The 9,317-nt window shown below is 47.8% G+C and overlaps 1 long non-coding RNA gene across 1 annotated transcript in view; it reads right to left on the bottom strand.

Annotated features, from left to right (window-relative positions):
• Window positions 1-9,195: 9,195 nt before the first annotated feature.
• LOC148106626 (uncharacterized) overlaps window positions 9,196-9,317 on the bottom strand; it is a 1,545-nt gene continuing 1,423 nt past the window's right edge. The window contains exon 2 of the long non-coding RNA XR_015723667.1: window positions 9,196-9,317. This exon is cut by the window's right edge and continues 322 nt beyond it. This is a non-coding gene — a long non-coding RNA (uncharacterized LOC148106626).

Here is a 9,317-nt window from a genome sequence, read left to right as displayed (position 1 = left end):
CCTTGTGTTATTGGAGGGGGTCTCAGAGATAGTTCCTTATCTGAGAACTTGGATATTTTTCTACATGGTTTCATTGATTTTATCCCCAAGTATACTCTATGGAATAGTAACAGCATAGCATGACCCAACTGTCTCATTCTGTCTCAGATTGATCTGATCCGGCGGGCCTCGTGGGCCTCGGAGAGTACAGACCGGTAAATTAGCCTGAGCCCCTCCCCCCCAGGACGGGGGCGGGGGGGGGGGGGGCAAAGGTCGTGGTGGTTAAGGGCTTCTTGTAGCCAAGTAGCTTAGTGTTTGGTTTTACCTCTATGGGTTCTTTTTTTTTTTTTTTTCCTTTACATATCTTTATTAAGTAATCTCTACACCCAACGTGGGGCTCGAAGTCACAACCCCGAGATCAAGAGTCGCATGTTCTACTGACTGAGCCAGCCAGGTGCCCCTATTTATATGGGTTCTTATTTCCAAACAGGAGTTAATAGAGGTGCCGCAAGCGGAGTTAACTATCACAGACTCGGCCTCATTCAGCAAGCAATCCGGTAGTTCATAAGAGGCATTTCTATGGAAACAAAAGGAAAACACTGGTTAATGGTTGGAACAAGGGATAAACCCAGTGTCTAAGTCCAGAGTACTACCGGTGAGAAGGTCTCTAGGATGTCAGGCTTGAAGCATCCTCAGATGGAGTGAGGGTGGGCAGGGGCAATCTGACGAATTTTTCTGGTGTGTAGTTCAAATGTCTCATTTTGAGTGGCCCATAGAGCAACAGGCACAAAGATTGTCTATGTACGAGCTATTGTTGCCATTTCCCTGAAATTTATTTCAAGTTGACCAGCTTTCACTTGCCACACTTCAGGAAAAAGGGCACTTTCAGTTCTTAATGATTGTAAGGTAAGAGAATGGGAGAATGTTGGAAACCTTAGTTTGAACAGTCATAGTCAGAGACTCAAGGAAACCCGAAGGATTCAGGATCCAGTCCAGGTTTATAGGCAAACAACATATGTTCAAAGATAATTCATCAGAACTAGCACCTAACACCTACAAAAGTGTGTTATTGAAATACAGTCTTTCTCCCTAAAGTCACCTTCATTCCTGTCAAAGATAGCCAAATGAAGATTAATTTGTTTGTAAAACAAGCCCAGTTTTTAACAAACATGGCCTAATCATCTACGTAAGCACAGCAAAAATAGCAATTGACCAAATCATATATAAGGTTCGTTCTTTCTTTCTTTCTTTCTTTCTTTCTTTCTTTCTTTCTTTCTTTCTTTCTTTCTTTCTTTCTTTCTTTCTTTCTTTCTTTCTTTCTTTCTTTCCTCTTTTAAATCTGCTTTGATGTAGCTTTTTATAAGGAATTTTAGATTGAACCTTTAACTGCCTTTTTAAAGCCAAGAGCCAAGCCAAGTATTTCCCATCGGATTTGTCTGCAAGACCTGTAGGTTGAGGTCGATTTCTCTCATCTTGAGGTCCTCCAAATTTCCTGAAGTTCCTGCATCTGTCAGGAGGTGGCATTCTTTACTCACCTGGTAAGACTGAGGAGAACACTGTAAGTAAGGTATCAGGCCAACATTTCCAAGGGGCTTTATTGGCTCCATAAAATCGATCTTTCTTAAAGCTGTCTCATCATATCTGAGTCTATGCTTTGTGTCTCTGAAAGATGACTTTCCAGGGGCACCTGGCTGGCTCAGTCGGTAGAGAGCACGACTCTCTCTCTCTCTCTCTCTCTCTCTCTCTTTTTCCCTTCATTTTTTTAAAGGTTTTATTTATTTGACAGAGAGAGACAGAGAGAGAGAGAGACAGTGAGAGGGGGAACACAAGCAGGGGGAGTAGGAGAGGGAGATGCAGGCTTCCCGCTGAGCAGGGAGCCGGAAGAAGACATGGGGCTCCATCCCAGGACCCTGGGATCGGGACCAGAGCCAAAGGCAGACACTCGACTGACTGAGCCACCCAGGCGCCCCTGTAGATATCTTAAGAGAAAAAGTTTCCTTGACCGTGGAAGAGCAAACACTGGGGGAGGGGGACCAACAATGTTTTGAACCAGAGTCATTAAAAACGCTCATCTTTTTTTCTTAAAAAACAAACAAGAAAACCCAGTCATCATTTTCCTGAATTCATTCAGTTCCATGTTATTACTTTTTGTTCTGTTTAAATGCAGCTTTTTCATATGTTCTGGAAATTCATAGTTTAATTTTAGGATCTGAAGGTTACCAGAAACCTGTATTTGTCAAAGGTCCTTTTTGTGAATCTTCTTGAAGCTGAACGATATTTTGCAAGAGCATCAGAACGGTAACTGTAAATGACACAAGAGTCAAAAATGGACACGGATATTGTATGGAACCAGAAAAGACCCTGAATAGCCAAAGGAATGTTGAAAAAGAAAACCAAAACTGGTGGCATCACAATTCCGGACCTCAAGCTCTATGACAAAGCTGTAATCATCAAGACAGTGTGGTACTGACACAAAAACAGACACACAGACCAACGGAACAGAATAGAGAACCCAGAGATGGACCCTCAACTCTATACTCGACTAATCTTCAACAAAGCAGGGAAAATCCAATGGGGGGGGGGGGCGTGCGGGAGACAGGCTCTTCAACAGATGGTGTGGGGAAAATTGGACAGCCACATGCAGAAGAATGAAACTGGACCATTTCCTGACACCAAACACAAAAAACAGACTCAACATGGATGAAAGACCTAAATGGGAGATAGGAATCCTTCCAAATCCTAGAGGAGAACACAGGCAGCAACTTCTGTGACCTCGGCTGCAGCAACTTCTTGCTAGACACATCTCCACAGGCAAGGGAAAGAAAGGCAAACATGAACTATTGGGACTTCATCAAGATAACAAGTTTTTGCCCAGCGAAGGAAACAGTTGACAAAACCAAAAGACAACAGACAGAATGGGAGAAGATATTTGCAAATGACAAATCAGATTAAGTATGTCTATAGAGGGGCGCCTGGGTGGCTCAGTCATTAAGCGTTAAGCATCTGCCTTCGGCTCAGGGCGGGATCCCAGAGTCCTGGGATCGAGCCCCACATCGGGCTCCTCCACTGTGAGCCTGCTTCTTCCTCTCCCACTCCCCCTGCTTGTGTTCCCTCTCTCGCTGGCTGTTTCTCTCTCTGTCAAATAAATAAATAAATAAATAAATAAATAAATAAATAAATAAATAAATAAATCTTAAAAAAAAAAAAGGGGGGGATCTCTATAGAATGTATCAAACTCAACATCCAAAGAACCAATTATCCAATCAAGAAATGGGCAGAAGACAAGAGCAGACATTTCTCCAAAGACGACGTCCAAATGGCCAACAGACCCATGAAAAAAGTCTCCACGTCACCTAGCATCAAGGAAATACAAATCAACACCACAATGAGATACCACCTCACAGCAGTCAGAATGGCTACAATTAACAAGTCAGGAAAGGACAGATGTTGGCGAGGATGTGGAGAAAGGGAAACTCTCTTACAGTGTTGGTGGGAATGCAGGCTGGGGCAGCCACTCTGGAAAACAGTGTGGAGGTTCCTCAAAAATTTGAAACTAGAGCTACCCTACAACTCAGCAATTGCAGTACTGGGTATTTACCCCAAAAATACAAATGTAGTGATCCGAAGGGGTGCCTGCACCCCAACGTTTATAGCAGCAATGTCCACAATAGCCAAACTATGGAAAGAGCCCAGATGTCCATTGACAGATGAATGGATAAAGCAGATGTGGAGGATGGATAGAGAGATAGATAGGTAGCTATAGCTATAGATCTGTATCTATCTATATCTATCTGTATCTAGCTATACATCTGTATCTAGCTATATGTATCTATCTATCTGTCATCTATCTATCATGAAATACTACTCAGCCATCCTAAAAAAGAAGAGAGAGAGAGAGAGAGAGAGAGAGAGAGAAAGAAAGAAAGAAAGAAAGAAAGAAAGAAAGAAAGAAAGAAAGAAAAGAAAGAAATCTTGCCATTTGCAATGACATGGATGGAACTAGAGGGTATTATGCTAAGTGGAATAAGTCAATCAGAGAAAGAAAATTATCATATGATCTCACTGATGTGTGTGTGTGTGTGTGTGTGTGTGTGTGTGTGTGTGTGTGTGTGTGTTTTCCATAAAGAGTTACATGTCATCCTGATGAAGGACACTGCAGAAAGTCACGGAGTTTATTTTCTGTTTTTAGTGTGTGCAAGGCTGTGTGACTCTGATCTTATGGGAGCCAGGGAGGTTTTCTTTTGTTTTCTCATCTTTATGTTTGGAAACCTCCTTTTTAGGGCTTGATTGAAAAAACTTTTTTAAAGATTTTATGTTTATGTAATCTCTACACCCAACATAGGGCTCAAACTCACAATCCCGAGTCCCGACGGAGGACGGAGCCAGCCAGCAGCCAGGCACCCCTTGATTTTTTTTTTTTTTTTTTTTTAATTGAAGCAAACATGCAATGTGTGCTCAGCGCGGAAATAGAGCCCACGTGTTGAGGTTTTGTGGAGTCATTTGGACCTGGGTAAATGTGAAGGCCCGGGAGCAGGGCCCACAAATGTTAAAAGTTGACAATTTCTTTGATCAGTATTCACTTAACAGATGATTTATTGAAAGTGCTATTCTATGGCAAACGTCCTTCTATGTTCGGGATACAGCAACAACCAGATAGCTGAAGCTCCCACCTCATGGATTTAAAGTTTCAGTTGGATGTAGAGATAGGTAGGTAGGTAGGTAGGTAGGCAGGCAGGCAGGCAGGCAGGCAAGCAAAGAGATTTAAAACATGGCATCGGGGCGCCTGGCTGGCTTGGTCGGTAGAGCGTGTGACTCTTGATCTCGAGGTGGTGAGTTCAAGCCTCACGTTGGTTGTAGAGATTACATAAACATAAAATCTTTTTTTTTTTAAGATTTTATTTATTTATTCGACAGAGATAGAGACAGCCAGCGACAGAGGGAACACAAGCAGGGGGAGTGGGAGAGGAAGAAGCAGGCTCATAGCGGAGGAGCCTGATGTGGGGCTCGATCCCACAACACCGGGATCCCACCCTGAGCCGAAGGCAGACCCTTAACCGCTGTGCCACCCAGGCGTCCCAAACATAAAATCTTTAACAAAGAATAAATGATGGGGTGCCTGGGTGGCTCAATCGGTTGAGCGTGTCTGCCCTAGGCTCAGGTCATGATCCCGGAATCCTGGGATTGAGCCCCGCATCGGGCTCCCTGCTCAGCGGACAGCCTGCTTCTCCTTCTGCCCCTCACCCAGCTCGTGCTGTGCTCTCCCGCTCTCTCTCTCTCTCTCTCTCTCTCTCTCTCTCAAATAAATAAATAAAATCTTTTAAAAAATGAACGAACGAACGAACGAACGAACAAAGCCACGGCATCAAAAGTGAGTGCTTGCTTGCTTGGGGGGGGGGGGGGAATCAAACCGGAATATCTTTAACCTGTAACATATTCTTTATCGATCCTGCTTTCACTACTTTGCCCGGATTTCATTTTCCACAAGTGACAGTCCCTCCCAAGTGGGCTTCTTTCATCGTAAGACCCGTGTTCTCCCCTTGTCCCGCAGAGAGAGAAGAGCCATGAGAGGCGAAAGTTGGGCAGATCGGTATAAATCTAGGAAATAAAATAATCGTTCCCAAGACCAGTAGCCAAAGTTCTGCTTCCGTTTAGGACCCGATGTGTTAAAAAAGCATGTATGGTCGTTGGCTTGGAGAAAGGGGAGGAGGCCGAAGTATCATCCTAAAGAACAGAGTAGGGGGAGAAACAGAAGTGAAAAGATCGAAGAACTGGTTTCCCCATCCATAGCCTTTGAAATGATTTGGTGTCTTCTCCTAAGAGAGAGCCCATTGTCCGTCCAATATTTCATACCGCTTTTCACAAAGTATCACAACACAACACAACACAACACATTGCACGATCCCGTGCCTCCAAACCGTCTACGCAATCCTAATGCGTCCTATCTGCGTTCTATTCTATCATGTGACTAGAGCATCATGTACTTCACCATTCCGCTGTTGTTTGACATTCAGGTGAATTCCAACTTCTGTTCGGGGTGCGTGGGGGGCGGTGTGTGTGTGTGTGTGTGTGTGTGTGTGTGTGTGTGTGTGCGCGCGCGTGCGCGCGCCGTATCTATTGCTGCTGTGCAGCGATCTGATCCTCAGGGTGTATCACCCTAACACCGCAATGGCTTGAAACAACATCTCTTTATCATTTCCTGGTGCTTGCCTTGGGTGGCCACGTGGTTTCTACCGGTGTACCCCGGGCTCACTCCAGCAGTGGCCTTCAGCTGGAGGGTCAACTGAGTTTGAAGGTGCAACTTGGCCACATTCCCAAGTCTGCAGTCGGTGCTGGCCGAGCACCGGGTTGCCTCTCTTGTCGATGCCTCTCATGGCCCAGTCAGCTAGACTGGCTCTCTTCCGTGAAGGTCTCGGGACGGCCTGCCAAGAGGGTCAAGCACGCTTCCGGACCACCTCTTCAGCTGTGGCTGTGCAACTAGTAAAATTTCACTTCTAGTCTATTCTTTTGGTCAAGACAAGTCCCAAGACCCAGTCCAAAACCAGGGGACAGAGCAATCGAGCCTACCTCCAGATAGCAGGAGCATCGAAGGCACATGACGTGAGGGTGCACACGTGCCAGGAGGTAAGGGAGGTACGGTTGTCAGTCTCCCACGAGGGATTCCTAAACCCTATGCCACGACGCACATTTTTGTAAAAGTAAGCTTGACGTGTTAGCGTCTAAAACATGATTTCCTTTGAATCGACCCCTAGAATTGGATTCGTCCAAAAGAAGGGGAAGATGCGTTTTTCAGGCTCTTGATACCAAAGCTCTTGACTTCCAGAATGGACTTGGATGACCCTTCACCATCTCTGCTTTGTAAGACAGTGCAAATTTAATTGGCCAACCCCGCATGAAAAGGTTGTCGATCACGTTCCCGTCCGAATTCAAATTCAAGGCAGGATTCCTTTTTAAAGGCACAGAGCAGCCAGCTCCGTGGCAAGGAGCCAGAATTCTCCGGGTGGATCTCAGATCCACCGAATCCCACAAACCCCGTGTGACGTGAATGTACGAATTCGTGGAGGTTTCCCTCCCGATGGCTAAGAAGATGCTTTCACATCAGTGATGACAAAACGCAAACCCACAAAACCCCGATAGATGGGCACGGTCTTCCCTAAAGGGTCCCTTATTTCATGGAATCCAATTCTTCCACCTTGCAGTCTGCATTCACGGCTTCTATTTTCCGAGAGGCCGACACTCTTTCTCTGCAGACATGTCACAAGATCGGCAGGATACGGTCTTCCGTGCGTCGGGCACACCAAAAGCTGTTGGGAAGGCCCCTGCCATCGGAATGTATTCGGCACGGATGCTAAGGAAGACTTTGAAACCGATCTAGTCCGGTTCCGTCCTTCAGTCCTCTTGGGGGCAGAGCTTCCGTGTTCCATGCCCCCTCTCCAGGAACGCCACTCTCCCCACAATTTCAGGTGTCCAGGCAACCCGGAAACTCTCGAGCTAGGTGAGTTCTTCTGGGAAGGGGCGGGGGGGGGGGGGGTTGGGGGGGAAAGGGTGGGCAGTGCCGACGTTTGGAAACATTGAAGGGCACCCGAGGCGAGGCTATGGCCAAACCGAGTCCGTGCACAGGTACGTAAGGCGGGGGTGGGGGGGCGGGGGTGGGGATGGGGGGGTGGTGGGGTGGGGCACGAAACCTGTGCTCTCCGTAGGTTACGAAAAGCTCAGGGGCACCTGGCTGGCTCTCTGTAGAGCGCGCTGACTCTTGATCTCAGAGTCCTGAGTTCGAGCCCCACGTTGGGTGTAGAGTTTACGTGAACCACAGCAGCAGCAGCAGCAGCAGCAGCAGCAGCAGCAGCAGCAGCAGCAGCAGCAGCAGCAGCACCACCACCACCACCACCACCACCACCACCACCACCACCACCACCACCACCAAAAATGATAATAATGAAAAGCTCGAAAAGCCCCACGGCCCCTGGCAGGATGTCTATGGCAAGCCACACCTCCACGACAAATAGCTTTCCACAGTGACGGCGACGGATGGCGGAAGGACAGAGGCAGCACCCTACCCCAAACCTCACAGCCTGCCTCCTTTCCGGCCAGATGTGCAGCATCTGGGAACGGCTTTGAAACCTTCCCAGTCAACGGCTTGGGCCCGCCTGTCGGGAAAAGCGCTCTGCTGTTCATTTCACTCCTGGACGAGCCTAGGAAGATGAAGCGGCGGTAGCTCTCCGTGGGGGGGGGGGGGGGGGGCGCCACGCGATCCAACACACACGACCACAGCCACTGAGGAGCATGAGATCTGTATGGCCTCGAGGGGTACAGGATAGCCCGTGAATCCTTTTCCAAGGAAGAAGGCGGCAACGTGAGAGCGTGCAAAACACTTTCTCACAGCATCTGCTGATGGTGCTAGGACTTCTGTCCCCGGAGAGGATACTATTTTTCCACCGCTTCCAGTTTTAAGAGAAAGGGTCAGGGGAAAATCATTCAGTCGTTCCACTCATCTTCATGGCTCATCGTGGAAAACGAAGACGCCGTACAAAGGAGCAAAGCGCGGATCCATGCAAACACATGGGTGAGCCCCCCCAAAACATGACGCTAAGTGAAAGGAACCAGACAGCCAGGGTGACATAATGCCTTAGGGATCCCATGGGTAGGAAAGAGCCAGACGGAATAGCCCAATCCTAGAGGGAGGGAGCAAACAGATCAGAGGCTGTTGGGGGAGAATGGTGAAGAGAGCCGGGGTGAGGGTCAGGGTGAGGTTGAGGGTGGGGGGGGGGAGGCGCGGACGGGAAGGGGGAGGGGTGGGGGGTGTCTCTTTTTGAGGTGACGGAAATGTTCTGGAAATGGCGGTGCGGGTCGTGCAGCTTTGTGAGTAACCTTTAAAAAAAATAAAAAAGGCCACCGAACCGTACACTTTCAAGAGGATGTGAATCATGGCGTGCGAATTGTATCTCCACTTTGAAAATGTGTGAGGAAAAAAATGTAGCAGATGCAGGTTGGTAGGTTGGTAGGTAGGTAGGTAGGTGGGTGGGTGGGTGGGTGGGTGGGTAGGTAGGTAGGTAGGTGAACGGGCCGGTGGTGGACCGATGTTCGTTCGTTCGTTCGTTCGTTCGTTCGTTCGTTCGGTCCCTCCCTCCCTCCCTCCATCCATCCATCCATCCATCCATCCATCCGGTCCGTGCGTCCACGAAGATCTGCATCAAAAGGTGTGGGAAGGGGGAGGTCGGGTTCTTGTTCTGAGTGGTTTTATTTGTTCCCCAAACTAATCACCTCTGTGGAGATAAACAAAGATCACCCACATGAGAACAGGAATCACCTGTTGAGGTCAACAGAGTCTGTGGGCGGTTATC

Source organism: Ursus americanus, unplaced genomic scaffold (assembly GCF_024610735.1).
Source record: "Ursus americanus isolate L20-20 unplaced genomic scaffold, mUrsAme1.1.p SCAF_173, whole genome shotgun sequence".
Lineage (NCBI taxonomy): Eukaryota > Metazoa > Chordata > Mammalia > Carnivora > Ursidae > Ursus > Ursus americanus.
The sequence above is the reverse complement of the archived record's forward strand: the minus strand, read 5'-3'. Positions and strand labels throughout refer to the sequence as shown.